General features: G+C 40.8%; 1 protein-coding gene across 1 annotated transcript in view; it reads right to left on the minus strand.

The window, feature by feature from the left end:
* The window catches only part of nkain2 (sodium/potassium transporting ATPase interacting 2), a 575,123-nt gene that overhangs the window by 32,453 nt on the left and 522,966 nt on the right, over window positions 1-19,704 (minus strand). The gene's annotated exons all lie outside the window — the stretch shown is intronic.

Here is a 19,704-nt window from a genome sequence, read left to right on the forward strand (position 1 = left end):
GCATTCACTCATGAACGTCCAAATTATAGTCTGTGAAATGATAATCCATTACTCAGAACGTATAAATATTCATTTCAATTCACCAGCTTTGTTTTTTTTAATAAGGTAGGAATGGAAAAGATGGTTTCAGTTATTTTTCATCATTGATGGAAAGATCTTAAATAAGGATACTAAAAGACATTTGTGTCAATAGTTTACCAATTAATGGGCTTCTTGTTTCCAGTTTAAGACAACTCATCAAAACAAAAATATCTCAGAATGTTTCCTGGAGTAATTTTTTATTGTCATTGCTAATAACCTCTAGCAGCCTAGGAGCTCAGTTTAGCAGATGCATAATTGAGGTGCTGTCAGTATTCTAGAGTATCTAGTCATAGACACAGAATGCAAACAGACCCTTCAGCCCAACTGTACTGGGTTGCCCAGTGAGCCCATTGCCACCCACATCTCTCTGATACAGAGACGTTTAATCAAGCATTGTAATATTCTTGTCTGTTTTGGGACTACCAAATTTAGCCTCAATTCTCTGTGAATAGACCCCTGTGAATAATCAAAACAACCTCATATTTGCAATCTTATATCTCACAGACACGGGGCTTAAATTTAGAAATCCCAAAACAGACATGAATATTACACTGCTAGATTAAACATCCCTATTTAGAATTAATTGCTGAAGTTATCTCCAAATGTAGCATTTGTTTTGGGTGGGAATGTGAGAAGAGATAAAAATGCTTAACTTGTAATAAACTGTTATGGATTTAGAGGTCTGTAGAGCTGAATGCAGTATTTTATAGGTGCACATGGGTTTCAATAAAGCATTTGCAACTGCTTACAAATTAACTGCATACATTTAACATAATACTGTGAAGGTTTTATTAAGCATAATGGATTATTTATCATTTGAATAGGCTTTTGAGATTCTGTAGGCCAGTCATCGTAAATTGGGGTCCATGACGTTCGGGGATGGGGGTTGGGGGGAGGCACATACAGTATATATACAGTGCCTATAAAAAGCATTCATCCCCTTGGAAGTTTTCATGTTTTATTGTTTTACAACATTGAATCACAGTGGATTTAATTTGGCTTTTTTGACACTGATCAACAGAAAAGACTCTTTCATGTCATAGTGAAAACAAATTTCTATAAATTGGTATAAATTTATTACAATTATTAAACACAAGATGATTGATTGCACAACTATTCACCACCTTCAGGTCAGTAGATGCAACTTTGGGAGCAATTACAACCCTGAGTCTGTGTGGATAGGCCTCTTATCAGCTTCGCACAGCTGGACACATACTTTTCTCCATTCATCTTTACAAAACTGCTAAAGCTCTGTCAGATTGCATGGGGATTGTGAGTGAACAGCCCTTTACACATCCAGCCAGAAATTCTCAATTGGATTGACTCTGCTGAACACTCTAGGACATTAAGTTTGTTGTTTATAAGCCATTCCTGTTTAGCTTTGGCTTTATGCTCAGGGTCATTAGAACACAAGACAGAGGAACAGAATTACCCCATCGAATCTGCTCCACCAATCCATTACGGCTGATCCTGGATCACACTCAAACTCCACACACCTGCCTTCTCGCCATATCATTTAATGCCTTGACCGATCAGGAAACTATCAACCTCCACTTTAAATATGCCCATGGATTTAGCCTCCATTTAGTCTGTGACAGAGCATTCCTAGCTAAAATAATTCCTCCTTACCTCTGTTCTAAAGGGTCGCCCCACTGCTTTGAGGCTGTGCCCTCTAGTTCTTGATACCCCCACCATAGGAAACATCCACTCTATCCAGTCCTTTAAACATTGAGTAGGTTTCAATGAGGAACGTATTTACCAAGATACATTTCCCAACACTGTATTCCATCCGCCACATTTTTTGCCAATTCTTCCAATTTGTCTGTCCTGCTGCAATCCATTGCTTCCTCAGCACTACCTACCCCTCCACCTGTCCTTGTATCATCCACTAACTTTGCCACAAAGCCAGCAATTTAGTTGTCTAAATCACTGACAAACAATGTGAAAAGTAGCTATCCCAATACTGACCCCTGAGGAGCACCACTGGTCACTGGCAGCCAACCAGAAAAGGGCCCTTTTATTCCCACTTGCTGCCTCCTGCCTGTCAGCCATTCCACTATCCATACCAGTACCTTTCCTGTAATGCCATAGGAATTTATCTTGTTAAGCAGCCTCATGTGTGGCACCTTATCAAAAGTCTTCTGAAAATCCAAGTAAGTGACATCCACTGCCTCTCCTTTGTCCACCCTGCTTGTTACTTCCTCGAAGAACTCCAACAGATTTGTCAGGCAAGATTTCCCTTCGCAGAAACCATGCTGACTTTGAGCTACTTTATCACAAGTATGCAAGTACCTCGAAATGACATCCTTACTAATAGACTCCCACATTTTTCCAACCACTGAGGTTAAGCTAACTGGCCTATAATTTTCTTTCTTTTGACTTGCTCCCTTCTTAAAGAGTGGAATGACATTTGCAATCTTCCAGTCCTCCGGGGCCATGCCAGAATCAAGTGATTCTTGAAAGATCATGACCAATATGTCCATTATCTCTTCAGCAACCTCTCTCAGGACTCTGGGATGTGGCCCATCTGGCCCGGGTGATTTATCCACCTTAAGACATTTGAGTTTGCCTAGCATTTTTTCCTTTGTAATAGCAATGTCACTCACATCTGCTCCATGACACTCACGGACAACTGGCACACTGCTAGTGTCTTCCACAGTGAAAACTGATGCAAAGTACCCAATAAGTTCATCTGTCATTTCTTTGTCCCCCATTACTACCTCACCAGTATCAGTTTCCAATAGTCCAATGTCATCTCTCATCTCCCTTTTACTCCTTTATACAACTGAAAATTCTTTTAGTATCATGCTTTATATTATTGGCTAGTCTGCCCTTGTATTTCATCTTTTCCCTTCTTATAGCTTTTTTAGTTGCCTTTGTTGGATTTTAAAAGCTTCCCAATCATTCAACTTCCCACTCACTTTTGCTACCTCATATGTCCTTTCCATGGCATTTATGTCCTAATTTCCTTTGTCAGACATGCCATTTGAGAAATTTCTCCCCTTGCAGTTCTTAACTCCACCCACAACCATTTGACATTCTCTGACCCTATATCACCTCTTTCTAAAGATGTTCTTCGATCTCATATCAACAGAGCCACACCATCGCCTGATGCCTTCCTGCCTGTCCTTTCAATATCAACTATATCCTTTGATGTTAAGCTCCCAACTGTGACCTTCTTTCAGCCACAACTCAGTGATGCTCACAACATCATTCCGGCTAATCTCTAACTGTGCCTGAGTTCATCCACCTTATTCCGAATGCTACGCGCATTTAAATACAACACCCCAGTCCTATATTCTTTATCCTTTTAAATTTTGCCTCTGTGGTACAATTTAACTCTTTGTTCTGTTGGCACTTGTACCCAATCATTGGCTTGTCCTTCCTTACATTCATGTTACACCCATCGTCTACTTGTAAACCTGCTGGCTCATCCTCAGCTCGATCATACTGGTTCATCCCCCTGCCATATTAGTTTAAACCACTCACAACAGCTCTAGTAAATGTGCCTGCAAGAATATATTGGCCTCCCCCCCCTCAGATTCAAGTGCATCCCATCCCTTTTGTACAAGTCCCACCTACCCCAGAAAAGGTCCTAATTATCCAGAAATCTGCTCCAATTCTTCAGCCACGCATTTATCTGCTACCTCATTCTATTCCTATCCTCACTGTTGCACGGCACGGGCAGCAATCCTGAGATTACTACCTTTGAGGTTGTGCTTCTCACCTTCCTTCCTATCTCCCTGTATTCTTTTTTCAGGACCTGATCTCTTTTTCTTCTTATGTCATTGGTACCAATATGTACCATGACTTCTGGCTGCTCACCTTCCCTTTTCAGGATATTGAAGGCACACCCAGAAACATCTCAGACCCTGGCACCTGGGAGGCAAACTGCCGTCCATTTCCTTTTTGCATCCACAGAGCACCTAGCCGTCTCCCTGCCTATAGAGTCCCCAGTTACTGCTGCCATCCTCTGTGCTCCTGGAAATCCATCACCTGGTACCCAGAATAGAATGCTAGCTCTATAGACATACTCCCTATTCTCTCCAGAGTTAAATAATAAAAAAGAAATAAGAAATAAGGAATGAACTCACCTACTTACATTGCCCCCATCTGTTCTTGTTGAAGCCCCATTGAGCCAAAGCTTACTACGCTGACTCAGAGTATTCTGACAATGACCTCTCTCCCACGATGACCACTCTGCTAGGTGGTACGTCTCTTTTATAAAGACTGGGTTTTTTCTTTGTCAGACCTGCGCTGGAACGCTCCTGTTGTATCTGCACAGAACTCCAATCAATGACTCCCATTGAAAAACTTGCTGCTTTTTCAAGCTCTTTGTTGGACCCGCGCGGGAACGCTCTGGTTGCATCTACACATTACTCCAGTTGTCTTGCTGGAAAACAAATCTCCCATGTCACAGCTCTCATGCAGACTGCATCAGGTTTTCCTCCAGGATTTCCCTGTATTTTGCTGCATTCATTTTACCCTCTACCTTCACAAACCTTCCAGGGCCTGCTGCAGTGAAGCATCCCCACAGCATGATGCAGCCACCACCATGATTCACGGTAGGGATGGTCTGGTTTTGATGATGTGTGGTTTTGGCTTATGCCAAGCATTAACAGTTAGTCTGATGGCCAAAAAGCTCAATTTTGGTTTCATCAGACCATAGAACCTTCTTCCAGCTGACTTCAGTGTCTCCCACATGCCTTCTGGTAAACTCCAGCTGAGATTTCATGTGAGATTTTTTTCAACAGTGGCTTTCTCTTTGCCACTCCCCCATAAAGCTGCGACTCATGAAGCACCCGGGCAACAGTTGTTGTATGGACAGTCTCTCCCATCTCAGCCGCTGAAGCTTGTAACTCCTCCAGAGTTGACATAGGTCTCTTAGTGGCCTCCCTCACTCCTCCCCTTCTTGCAGTCACTCAGTTTTTGAGGACAGCCTGCTCTAGTCAGATTTACATCTGTGCCATATTCTTTCCATTTCTTGATGATTGACTTAACTGTACTCCAAGGGATATTCAGTGACTTGGAAATTTTCTTGTGTCCATCTCCTGACTTGAGCTTTTCAATAATCTTTTCACAGAGTTGCTTGGAGTGTTGTTTTGTCTTCAAGGTGTAGATTTTGCCAGGATACTGACTCAACAGCAGTAGGACCATCCAGATACAGGTGTAATTTTACTACAATCAACTAAAACACCTTGACTCCACACAGCAACTAAGAATGTAACTTCTAAAGTACTTATGCTATCAATTATTTTTCATTTTATAGCTGTAATTAAGTTAGATCACTTTGTAGAGATCTACGTTCATTTTGACATAAGTCTCTTTGTGTTGATCAGTGTCAAAAAAAGCAAAATTAGATTTGCTGTGATTCAATGTTGTAAAGCAATAAAACATGAAAACTTTTAAGGGGGGAGATGAATACTTTTTATAGGCACTGTAGCTAGGGGTGCCTCAGACTTCTGCACAGTGAATGATGATAAACCTGTTTCTGATATGGGTCTCTATTGTGGACTGAGAGTGGGAACGGGTAGGGAGAGGGGAATCTTGGTTGGGAAAAGGTGAAGGGAGAGGGAGGAGAGCAGGAAGCACCAGAGTGCTATTCTGTAATGATCAATAAACCAAATGACCTTGCCTGGTGTCTCAGGGCTAGGCGTATCTGCATCCATGCCACCACCCAATCTGGCACTCCTTCTCGGCCACCTGTCCCACACCCCTCCCTTGACACTCCACTCTTGCCATTCCCAATATTCTTTACTCTCACCAGATTTACAAATTCACTCTGCTCCATATGGACAAATACAGTAATGCGCAAAAATCTTTGGCACCCTAGTTATATCCTGTATATGTATGTACTGAAGATTTTTGCATAATTTTGTATATACCTGTGTATATATGTGTATGTATGTATACACTTATTACACTTAAAGTATAACAAGAGATAAGAAAGAATACTTATTAATTTATTATTTATTTATTGCTATACTTTAAGTAAGTACCTTGTAGTAACATTTAAGTGCTCTTTCTTCCTCGTTGTTCCAAATCCTTGAAACCTGCATATTTCCCATTACAGGAATTCAATGCTGCCCTTTGGTTACTGTTTGACACTGAACAGATAACTTGACCTGATTTGAGCTTTTGATCATATCCAATGACTTTCTAACATCAAGACCACCTTTATACCATCATTCAGCTCCACCTTGTCTTAGTTCAATTACTGCTGAATGTGGTGGTCCCACGCCACCAGGCTCAGGACCGGTTTTTACCCTTCAACAACCAGGCTCCTGAACCAGTGTGGGTAACTTCACTTACCTCAACCCTGAACTGATTCCACAACCTACAGACTCACTTTCAAGGACTTTCTTATTCTCAGTATTATTTATTCACTCATTGTTTTATTATTATTATTTTTTTGTATTCGTACTTTGGTTGTTTGCCAGTAACTCAAGAGATTCTGCAGATGCTGGAGATCCAGGGCAGCACACACAAAATGCTGGAGGAACTCAGCAGGCTAGGCAGCATCTATGGAAATGAATGAACAGTCGACGGTCGGGTTGAAACCCTTCATCAGGGCTCTCAATTCGAAAAGCCAACTGTTCATTCATTTCCATAGATGCTGCCTTACTTACTGAGTTCCTCCAGCATTTTATGTGGGCTGTCTGCTAGTATTTATGTGTACTTCTTCATAGATTCTATGTATTTTCCTTGTTCTACTGTGAATAGCATACAGAGTACCTGCTGGTGGTGGGGTGGAGTTACATTCCTACCAAAGGAGATGAAAGGGAATTGTAAGGTGCTCCTTCCCTCCACTAGGCTGCAGATCACCCTTGGTCAAGATGTAGCACTTGTCTCCACACCATCACCCCCCACCCCCCCCACCAATCAGGGTCATGTGGAACCATGGGAACAGCTGGTGGATGGTAGTATGAGTAGCTGGTACATATCATAATTCCTGGTTATGAGACCGCTGATGCTAGGCAGACAATCCCTGATAATGACAATGGTTGATAATGGCTGGGGTCAACGGTCTTGTAAAGACACGGCCCAGAAGAAGGCAGTGGCAAACCACTTCTGAAAAAATTTTGACAAGAACAATTATTGTCATGGAACCATGATTGCCTACATCACATGAAATGGCACATGATGATAATGATGATACAGTGCGTATTTTGATTATAAATTTACTTTAAACTTTGAAACTATCATCCATTCTTTGTATCTTTAAACTTGCCCACTCCTGGCTTGTGTACCATCCCTTTGCACAGTATATTCAGTTCATCGCTCAGTCAGCTTCCCAGATGTCTCATTTCAGCATGTCTTGTTCACTCATCACACAAACCTACAAGTCTGATTCTCAGCATTATTTACATTTTTATTTACACAATTTGTCTTCACGTTGTTTATTTGACATTCTTTGTTTATGTATAGTGTTCATAAATTCTATTGAATTTATGAATCTCAGGGTGGTATATGGTAACACGTGTATCATAAATTTTACTTTGACTTTGTCTTTGATCAACCCTACTTAGGAGAACGAGCAAATTTAACATTCTGATTATTCTGTTCAAATCCTTCTGTGGTCTTATCCTTCCCTGTGTTTTCCTTCATTCATACCTTGAGTTGGTTTACCATCTGGTGACATCCGATACTGAATACATCTAAAAGTCTTGTAGATTTTCACACAAGATGCAACAGTGATGATGAGAGAAAACTGGGAGGTGACAGCATTCTAAAAATTCTGCTGCACTCAATCCTTTTCCAATTTTCTAATTTATCTTCACTCGTTAGGTGTTCCATCTATTAAAAGCATCCATTAACTTCAATGAATTCATTCATTATAATAAACCTCCAGTATCCAAATAAAGGATTACAAGACTTCATTTGCTGTCAGGTCTGATAAGAATTCTGTACTCAGCTTTGTCAAAGCACAATAGATAATCGATTTTCGTCACCAAGAAACATCAGGCAGTGATGTGATGTATGCAACACTCGGTAATGTCAAATGACATTTCACTTCCAAGGTTCTTGATTGGTGTTAGAAACCATTACTTGTTCTAATCAAAATAAATTATGTTATGCCTTTGCTGGATGAGAGCATTTTGGAAGGCAAGCTGAAACAACATAAACACATAGTTCATTTTAAATGGATAAAAAGATAAAGGAAACATAAATTTCAAATTTCATAAGGAAGAAGCAGATTTAGTGAACCAAATTTAACAAAATTATTTTTCTATCAAAGGCAGATAGTCAGCTACTCCTCAGACAGAATGATATATCACAATGGCAGAATTGTGAACTACTCCAGCTTGTAAGATCACAATAAAATATATTTAACAACAAGGCCACTTGTCCCAATAGAGACAAGCCTGGAGATGATATGACCCCGCAACATGCAAAGCAATTAAAACAAAGATACTACTTGGTGTGTTATTAGTGCATTTCCTAGAATTAAATTCACAACATACATGCGTATGATGTAGATTCTGTATGAAATGAAGCTATGAGACATGTTCAGTGTCTTATGTGCAGTACCATCAAATAATTTGCAGCACATATTTTGATGTTACCTGACATTTCTGCCATTCTTATAAAACCCTCAATGTCAATTATTGATGCAGGCCTAAAACGGATTTATTTAAAAGATTCTTACAGAAGACAGAGCCTATCTTCTTTAAGGTAGGTTTTTTTTAACGTTACTGGACATTCTGATCACCTCTCTCATCTCACCACCACCGCGCCTCCTGCTTAATTTTAGTGCTCACATCTTTAGGCTTGCCTCCCTATTATTTCCATAGTCAAATAAGCTGTTCATCCCTTTCATCTATTTGGTCAGTCAGTTCTCCAACTGCATCTACATGGGTCATAATCCAGATTTTTCAATTTCATTCATCTAAACATCTCAAATGCCCCCTGATCCCGTTCTCCAAGGTCAAAGTTCAACACTGCTCTCTGATCGTCTCTATGGACAACCACTCAATTTTGATAGTCTCCACTGCTGTTCACCCCACATCCACTGTTTCTATAATACATCCCCATTTCCTACAATGTACACTCACTCAGTCTTCACCCAGCACACACCCCCACTATGCTTCTCCTCTGCTGGGTTATTTCCTCCACCCACACCCCACAGTGAATCTTCCTAAACAACAGAGATGTAAATGAAGAAAAATAAGCAAAGGGAGAAGTGAGGAAGAAGGCAACTAGAGTGGCAGACTTGATATACAGAGAGAAAGGAACAGAAAATAGAAAGAAAAATAAGAAAAGTAAGAAAAAAATCTGATATTACAACTGTGTTGGATCTATTTACACTGAACACTGTCCGAGAGTTAAAAATTCTTGGTCAGCCTCATGCTGAAATGACCCGTGCTGGCACATTATTCTCTATAGTGATGTTTTCTCAAAAATTGAAATACAGGGCTTTGTAAATGTACTCTGCTACATTTTTGTTTGGTCGGTTGAAAATTTACCATACTGTTAGACCTTACAGAGAGAGGGCGTATTTATTCTTATGAATTAATTGAAAACAGGTGATCCTCCAGCTTTCTACATCAACAAATTGGGTGAGTTGGTAAGGTAATACAGCATATTGCACCTGAGGAAAATTAGTGTGGTAATTACAAAGGGGATGAATATGTTCTCAACCTCACAATTTTGGTTTTAAAGTTTTAGTAAATTGCTGACTGGTTTCGGAATTTTTCTTTTGATTTGCATGATGCACAATGTTTTGTAGATGAGCTCAAAAAATCCTACTTCAATATATTTTAAGTTTAGAAAGTGAGACAATAAAATGTGAAAATAGTTGTGGAGGCTGAATACTTTTTCAAGGTGAAATATCTTGATTAGTAAAGAGAACTTTAATAATAGCTCGGTGTGATAAAGAGTTTAAAAGTTCTAACTGGTCATGAACAAATTTTCTAATGGAATGAGGGCAGTAAAACTCCAACAATCTGCTCTAGACTATCTTCCTTTCTGATGATCTGGTAATGTTTCCTGGGCTTGCTTTCAGCTCGTTACAGTCTCAGGAACCATGCCCTTCTGCATCTCACCAGGGCCTCGTAAGCAGCGCTCCCTTCCAGCTCTCCAGGACACTGACTCCTTTGCTCCCACTACCTCATTTTTAATGGTTCTCCTTAAATCAACCTGGGTCCTATTTCTCCTCATTCCTTTCACACCAGCTGAGTTCATTGACAGATTTAATATCTTACTGTGTAACCTAAAAAAAAAGAAAAAGGAATAACATCCATTATTTTGAAAAAACTGCTATTCTGGCTCCATGAAAGTCCCGTGAGTGTCAGATTATTGGAGTTCTATGTGCAATGTGCAATGTACTTTTAATTTGGTTTGCCGAGGGTCGTTAATAGCCATATATACCTTTTTTAATTTGAGAGAAATTTTCTCACTAGTCTGTTCATATAATTAATGAAATTAACCCAGGCATTTGCCTCAAAGGACATATTTCAGAGGCATAACTTCCATGGAATACTTGATTCTACTTTAATATAATCTTTAATCACATTCTTAGTGAGATATTGATCAAATTCTTATTAGAGAGGGTAATTAAAGTTACGATATCTGCATCTGCTGGGAGTCTGTTCTGGGTATCTGTTGCTCAGTAGAGAGTAAAGAATCTCCTATAACCCATCTATTTTGAGATTTGTTGATGCTATACATTTCCTTTTTAGTCCTGCAACCACTCAGGACTGCATTGTATTGTTCTGCAATACAAGCTTCTTTCAGCAATTTGAAATATAGTCATAGTTTTATTCAGTGTATAAAAAAGGCCCTTCAGTCTATACATCTATACTATCATTTTTTACCCATCTACACTAATCCCATTTACTCATATTAGGACTATTGCCTTCTATGCCTTGTTTATATGTCTCTCTAAAGGCCTTTGAAATGTAGTGATGCTATTTCACTACTACCACCTCTTCTGGCAGTAAGTTCCAGATATCATTTCTTCTTCTTCATAAGACCGTCACCCTTACTAGGGCATAGGCCGCGGACAACAGTTCACTAGAGTCCCCCATCCTGGGCAGAACTTTGATCATCCCTGTGGCTTCTGTTTTCTCCTCATGACTTCATACGTCTTCTCGGCAAAGATCCTTCCTCTCCCAGGGATGAGGTCTTTGGAGCTTCTGTTGAGTTTTTATGGGATGGGGTTGCTAGCCCCATGCCCAATCCTTTGTCCCAATCAAAACAACACAAAATAGCAATAAAAAGAGGAGTAACTGGAAAACCAGAAACACATATAACCTAAATGGCAGTGTCCAATCCAGAAATTGCATCGATTAAACCTTGCCCAAGACCCAAGACTCCGGCACCAGCATAGGAGGAGCTAAAGATGGCACCAGAGGCTTTTGGGTGACTTCTAGTTCATCTGCAAAACAGTTTAATTCTCCACTTCACATGTATCTTTTTTTCTTTTTCAAGGCGGCTGGGGCCCTGTCGGAGTTTGTGATCTACAGCTGACGAGTGGTGTTCTGCAGGGGTCTGTTCTGGGACCCCTAACTCTGTGAATTTTATAAATTACTTGGATGAGGAAGTGGAAAGGTGGGTTAGTAAGTTTTCAGGAGTCACAAGGCTGGGTGGCGTAGTGGATAGTGTGGCAGGTTGTCATAGGTTACAATGGGACATTGACAGGAAGTAGAGCTAGGATGAGAAGAGGCAATTGGAGTTCAATCTGGAAAGGTGTGGAGTGATTCACTTTGGAAGGCCGAACTTATAAGTAGAGTAACATGTAAATGGCAGGATTCTTGACAGTGTGGAGGAAGAGAGGGTTCTTGGGGTCCAAGTCCAAAGATCCCTCAAAGTTGCCATACAAGTTGAAAGGTGGTGAAGAAAGTGTATGGTACAGAGATTGAGTTCAAGAGACATGGGGTATTGTTACAGTTCAATATGGCTCTACTTAGGCCAAACGGAGTATTGTGTTCAGTTCTGGTCACCACATTATAAGAAGGACCTGGGAGGTTTAGAGGGAGCACGGAGGAGGTTTAACAGGATGCTACCTGGGATTAAAGAATATGTTTTGTGAGGAAAGGTTGAGTAAGGTAGTGCTTTCCTCTTTGGAGCGAAGGAAGATGAAAGGCGACTTGATAGAGATGCATAAAATGATAGAGGCATAGATAGAGTGGACAGCCAGCATCTTTTTTTCCAGGGTAGTAATGGCTGACATGAGAGGACATTTTTTTAAAGTGAATGGAGGAAAGTATAGGGGGTAACAGAGAGAGATTTTTTAACACCGAGGGTGGTAAGTAGATGGAACGCAATACCAGGGATAGTGGTAGAGGTGGATAGACTAGAGACATCTAAGGGACTCTGAGTTTGGCACACGGTTGAAAAAATATGGGGAGCTATGTGGGAGAAAGGGCTAGATTTATCTTGGAGTAAGTTAAAAGGTTGGCGTATCCTCATGGGCCATAGGGCCTGTACTGTGCTGTACTGTTCTATGTTCTGTGTTTTATAACATAACAAGTAAAGACCCATTACTTAGGAGAGAGAAAAATGAAAGCAACGGACCAGTTAACCTGACATCAACTAGAATCCTTTAGGAATGTAGTTAACTTTGTAATAGAAGATAATAACAGCATAGGGAAGAGTCAACATAGAATTATGAAAGAGATATCATATTTTAAAAATCCATTCTATGAGGCCGTAACCAGTAGGGAATAGGGAACATAAGAAAATAAGAAGTATAAATAGGAATAGATCATCTGGCCTCTTACACCTGCTCTACTGTTTAATAATATCAAAGGTATTCTTTTATTTAAGTACCTCTCTCCTGCATTAACCCCACATCCCTTGATTCCCTTAATATACAATAATCTTTCTGTCTCTGTCTCAGATATATTCAATAAATGAGCTTTCATAGTCCTCTTGGGTTAAAAACAATCTAGTTTCATTGCTCTCTGAAGAAGACAAAGATATTCTCTTATCTTACCAAAAAACAGCCCTATTTTGAGACTGTGATCCTGCCAATGGAAACATCAACTTTGCATCCATCTGTCAAGCTCTTGTCAGAATTTTGTAGGTTTCTTTTAAACTCTCAGGAGCATAGTCCCACTCTGCCTGCTCTCTCATCATAAAACAAATCACTCTGGTGACCCTTCATTGCTCTCTGCAGCATATACTTACTGAAAGGAAACCAGAAAAGTACATTGAATTCCAGCTGCATTTTCATCAGGCCCTACATAATTGCAGTAAGATTTATCCACTCAAGTATGTGATGTATTTGAACATTCAATGAGACTTCGATATGAATTATTAAACAACATTACAGCACATATTATAAGATTAATATAGTAGTGGTTTCTTAAGGTTGTTATAGCTAGGGGTGGTAATGGGGATAAGTTCCCATTATCTATTAAATGCTCCCAATGGTGTGCCTCAAAATAGTCTCTGACAATTGAGTCTAGCTCCCGGCCTTCATGTGTGGGTTCGCTACTAAGCCCAATGGAACCATTTCTACTGCCAGGAGAAGGGGCAAAGGTGGGCTACTGGCGCCTTAAAACCAGTCGCTTTGGGCAGATGGGGCATGTTAGCTGTGGCTGGCAGCTCATCTAGGAGAAGGAAAATTCTGATCTCAAACCCCTGCTGCCTTGTGGCTATACCCACTCATGGGGAAGGCTTCGGGAGTAAACCCTAAACACTGCCCTAAACACCAGCAGCATCATAGGCAGTAAAGAGACTAGTGTGGACAGAAAACTGGTCATGTATGTACAGTCAGTTATGCAATCAGATCAATGTGTATTAGTCAATCTGACGGCCTGGTGAAAGAAGCTGTCCTGGAGCCTGTTGGTCCTGGCCTTAACACTGTAGTTCGATTTGCCAGGCGGAATCAGCTGAAACAGTTTGTAGTTGGGGTGGCTGGAGTCCCTGATGATCCTCTGGGACCTTTTTACACACCTGCTGCTGTAAATGTCCTGAATAGAGGAAAGTTCACATCTACAGATGAGCTGGGCTGTCCACACCACACTCTGCAGTGCCCTGTGATTGAGGGTAGTACAGTTCCCATACCAAGCGATGAAACAGCCAGTCAGGTTGCTCTTGATGGTGCCCCTACTGAAAGTCCCGAGGATTTGGGGACTCATGCTGAACTCCTTCAGGCGTCTGAGATGAAAGAGGTGCTGTTGTGATTTTCTCACTACATAGCCTGTATGTACCATCCAGGTGAGATCCTCTGTGATGTGTACACCGAGGAACTTGAAACTACTCACCCTCTCAGCTACAGAACCATTGACGTTAATAGGGGCCAGCCTGCCTCCATTCGTCCTGTCATCCACCATCAACACCTTTGTTTTTATGACATTGAGGGACAGTTTGTTTTCTTACCACCACTGTGTTGGGGTGTTGACTTCTTCTCTGTAGTTTAGTTGAATTAAAGGTAATCTCAATATAACATCCAAAATTATCCTCTGAGATAATTCATCCTACAGGAAGGTGGATCTCAGGGTAGTATACTGCATAATAAATGTACCTCGAATCTTTGAATTCTTAAGTGGCTTGACAGGGTAGATGCAGAGCTGGTTATTCAGCTTGAAGGGTATCTGGAGGGTGTTACACACAAAACAAGGATTTGGCCATTCAGAGGAGAAGAAATTTCTTAATCCAGAGAGAATAAAATCTTTGAAATTATTGAAAGAATGAAGACTTTCAAATGCTGAGTGTATTTGGGGTCAATATCAATACATTTTTAGACATTAATAGAATCAAGGTATGAAGATATAGTTTGGAAAAGACTTATATGACTGACCTTCGAGCTTTGATTTTTGGTATAGACTCCAGGACTAGCTGATGATGGGACCCTGAATTCCAGGCCTCAGACTCAGCACTCACCAACTCGTCTAACTAGGAGGTCAACAGCCTTCTGCTCATATGAACATTCGATCCCATTATTCACCAGCCCAGGGAGACTTGCTGATTCAGTGTTCCACCAGCCCTCAAACTCACTGACCCTTGTCCATAGCACTTGCCAGTCCAGCATCTACGGATATCCTTTGCCACACATCCGTGCGCATGGAACAGAGGCTTTCAAACATCGACTTTGGCTTAACCTTTAACTCCTTTACATCCCCGCCCCGAACCGTATTTGATCTCTAACTCCCCCGCATCCCTATCCCTAGATCCTAACAAGGCAGTCACTAACTTTATTTATTTATTTTTTGAGATACAGCAGAGCTGGCCCTTCTGGCCCTTCAAGCCGTGTTGACCAACAATCCCCCAAATTAATCCAAGCCAAATCACAGGGCAATTTACAATGACCAATTAACCTACCAATCGGTATATCTTTTGACTGTGGGAGGAAACCCACGGGTCACAGGGAGAACATAAAGACCCCTTCAGACAGTGGGGGGAAACTTGGAATTTAAAAATACAGTCATTAGTGACAACTTGTGTCAATATCATTGTGCTAGCATCATTGATGGCAGCAAGACCATTGTTTGCCTTTTGGGATTTGCTGCCATGATCCAGGCATGTCTAATGCACTATATGGGATTGGGGACCCCCAGCAGGGCCACCATTTACTGCCTATTCTTAATTGTGCTCGAGATGGCAGCAGTGAGTCACTGGAAAGGACAGTTTGGTTAACTTTGACATTTTCCACTTTGCGTTGGAAAAAGTTGCAACAGCACTTTAACTGCCAACTTTGGAAGCATGCTGCAAACTTTACAGAGCTGCACTGTCAGAGTCCATTTACCCTCTTACATGTAATGAAAGAGAATTTTATTGTCTGCTTGAGTTTAATACTCTGTACTTCAATTTATTAGATATTGGCCTCTGCCCTTGAAGGATTGTGCCATCAACCATGACAGAATCAGAGGGATCTCGTCTACTAACTGCCTTCTTAGCAAGTTGCCTTTGGCTAAGCAACACATATATTTGATATACTGTATATTACCTCAGAGAAAGAAGAATCATTGCTACACTTTGAGTAGCATACATTGATGTGCATTCTTAAAGTATCAATACTTCCATGAATACAAATCTCCCTGTTGATGAAATTGGTAGAATCGTCTGATAAGGTCTTATGCAATTGATTTGCCACAAGGCTTCAATTTTAGGTTTAACAGAAAATATTTATTTCTCAAACCATTTTTATCTCTTCTCAATAAAACAATTCAAGCAAAACAATGGAGTCATATGTACTAAAGATGCATATAGCTCAGTTAGTGCATCTGATTTCCTGTACCCCAAAATATGGAATCAATAGCCTCAGTGAATGTACAGCACATGAAATCAAAATGAAATTTGTCAATACACGTTCTCATAAGGAATGAATTTTTACATGCATGTGTGAGCAGGACTCTTCTGATTTTGTGGAAATCTTTCACTAATTCTGACTCAATTCTCATCTAAATGCTACAGGGCAACTTTCACTATTAAAATATATTTTTTAAAAGTTTCTGTTTTCCTTTTCCCTAATATGTAATTGATGGCTTCAGTGAATTTAGGGTACAAGAAGCCATAAGAAACTGGCTTTAATATGATGAATTTTTATAAAGGTAAGAGAAGAACTCATCAATTTCATCCATTTTGCCTCCAACTTCTACCCTGCCCTCAAATTCACCTGGTCCATTTCTGACACCTCCCTTCGCTTTCTCAATCTCACTGTCTCTATCTCCGGAGACAGCTTATCTGCTGATATCTATTATAAACCCATGGACTCTCACAGCTACCTGGACTATACATTGTCCACCCTGCTACTTGTAAAAATGCCATCCTCTTCTCTGAATTGCTCTGTCTCCGCCGCATCTGTTCTCAGGATGAAGCTTTTCATTCTAGAATGAAGGAGGTGTCTTACTTTTTCAAAGAAAGGGGGTTCCCTTCCTCCACTATCAACGCTGCCCTCAACTGTATCTCTTCCATTTCACGCACGTCTGCTCTTATCTCATCCTCCTGCCATTCTAACAGGGATAAGGTTCCTCTTGTCCTCATCTACCATCCCATCAGCCTCCGTGTCCAGCACATAATTTTCCAAAACTTCTGCCACCACCAAGCACATCTTCCCCCCATTTTCTTCTTTCTGCAGGTACCGCTCCCTATGTGATTCCCCCGTCCATTCATCCCTCCCCACTGATTTCCCTCCTGACACTTATCCTTGCAAGCAAAACAAGTGCTACACCTGCCACTACACCTTCTCCCTCACTACTATTCAGGGCCCTAAACAATCCTTCATCACTTCCATTCGCTTTTCCCTCCCTCACCTTATCTCCTTGCGTCTCTTTGGTGCTCCTTTCTCCCTTTTTCTTTCTTCCAGGGTCTTCTGTCTTTTTCACCAATCAACTTCCCAGCTCTTTACTTCATCACTCTCCTTCCAAGTTTCACCTATCACCTAGTGTTTTTCTCTTCCCTCCCCCCAACTTTTCAATCTGCTCCTCAGCTTTTTATCTCCAGTCCTGCCCAAAGGGTTTTGGCCCAAAACATCGACTGTACTCCATAGATGCTGCCTGGCCTGATGAGTTCCCCCAGCGTTTTGTGTGTGTTGCTTTTATAAAGATAATACTAATTAAACTTCATGCAAAGACAATTATATTACTGAATTGTAAAATCCAACAATTTCCCACAAATAACCAACTTATAAATGGTGAATCCTCTGATTATTATCTGTCATCAGTAGAATGCTTCACATGGATCCAGTCAATATAGCTTTACTGAACTTGTTCTGGGCAATGGAAAGCCAGATGGTTCACAATCCTTACCCCAACTATTCTGCTGAAACCAGTTATACCCACCCTATACCCAGCATTTGTCTCTATACTTGTTTCATCCCCCTTGCCTTGCTATTTCGTCAATTAATCATTAATATCATCCATATCACGATAACTTCACTTTATTCTCTTTCCTACATTTCACTCTACCCCTCTTTCCTCTGAATTCTCATGATCTTTGACCTGAAATGTTAACTCTGTTTCCCCTTCCACAGACCTGCTGAATATTTCCAGCATTTTCTGCTTTTATTCTGCTGAAACTTTATTAAGTATGATTGAAGGTCAATCTCCTTAATAGTACCTCTGTTTCATTCTCTACAAATGCTGTCTCACCTGTGCAGTCTTTTTGAACAATTTTAATTTCATAAGAGCATAAGAAATAGGAGCAGGAGTAGGCCATCCAGCCCATCGAGCCTGCTCTGCCATTCAATAAGATCATGGCTGATTAACTCAGCTCCATCTACCTGCCTTTTCTCCATAACTCTTAATTCCCTTACCATGTAAAAACCTATCCAACTGTTTCTTAAATATATTTAGTGAAGAAGCCTCAGCTGCTTCCCTGGGCAGAGAATTCCACAGATTCAACACTCTCTGGGAAGAACAGTTTCTCCTCATCTCCATCCTAAATCTTCTTCCCTGAATCTTGAGGCAATGTCCCTTAGTTCTAGTCTCACCTACCAATGGAAACAATTTTCCTACTTCTATCTTATCTAAACCTTTCAAAATTTTGTATGTTTCTATAAGATCCCCTCTCATTCTTCTGAACTCCAGAGAGTATAGTCCCAGGTGACTCAATCTCTCCTCATAGGTTAACCCCTTCCTCCCTGGAATCAACCTGGTGAACCTCCTCTGCACTGCCTCCAAAGCCAGTATATCCTTCCTCAAGTATGGAGACCAGAACTGCACACAGTACTCCAGCTGCGGCCATACCAGTACCCTGTATAGTTCCAGCATGACCTCCCTCCTCTTGAATTCAATCCCTCTAGCAATGATGGCCACCATTCCATTTGCCTTCTTAATAACCTGTTGTACCAGTAAGCCAACCTTATGCAAGTCATGCACAAGCACTCCCAAGTCCCTCTGCACAATATCCTGCTCCAATCTTTCATCATTTAAATAGTAACCTGCTCTTCTATTATTCCTTCCAAAGTGGATGATCTAACATTTAGCAACGTTATATTCCATCTGCCAGACCTTGGCCCACTCACTTAACCTATCTATATCCCTCTGCAGACTCTCCACATCCTCTGTATAATTTGCTTTTCCACTCAGTTTAGTGTCATCAGCAAATTTTCCTAAACTACACTCAGCCCCCTCTTCCAAATCATCAATGTAAATGGTAAACAGCTGTGGGCCCAGCACCGACCCCTGCGGCACCCCACTCACCACTGACTGCCAACCGGAGAAACACCCATTTATACCAACTCTCTGCCATCTATTGGTTAACCATTCCATTATCCATGCTAATACACTTCCTCCGACTCCATGCATCCATATCTTATTTATAAGTCTCTTGTGTGGCACCTTATCGAATGTCTTCTGGAAATCCAAGTATACGACATCCACCTATTCCCCTCTATCCACTGCACTCATTATGTCCTCAAAGAACTCCAGCAAGTTTGTCAAACAGGACCTGCCCTTGCTGAATCCATGCTGCATCTGTCTAACGGAACCACTCCTTTCTGTTTCGCTATTTCTTCCTTAATAACAGATTTCCTGTGATGTTAATTTTGTTACAGTATTAACGGAAGCTTCCTCTGTAGAATTTGATGGGAATAGAGTCTCTGTTAGTCAATCAGATCCACAAAGACAGACAAGTCACACTCACATACCCATGTGCAAATTAATTCTTTACAAGAACATATATTAACAAATATTAAATTCTGAGTATTTGAACAGAACATCCGTTGAATCC

Source organism: Hemitrygon akajei, chromosome 9 (genome assembly GCF_048418815.1).
Source record: "Hemitrygon akajei chromosome 9, sHemAka1.3, whole genome shotgun sequence".
NCBI lineage: Eukaryota > Metazoa > Chordata > Chondrichthyes > Myliobatiformes > Dasyatidae > Hemitrygon > Hemitrygon akajei.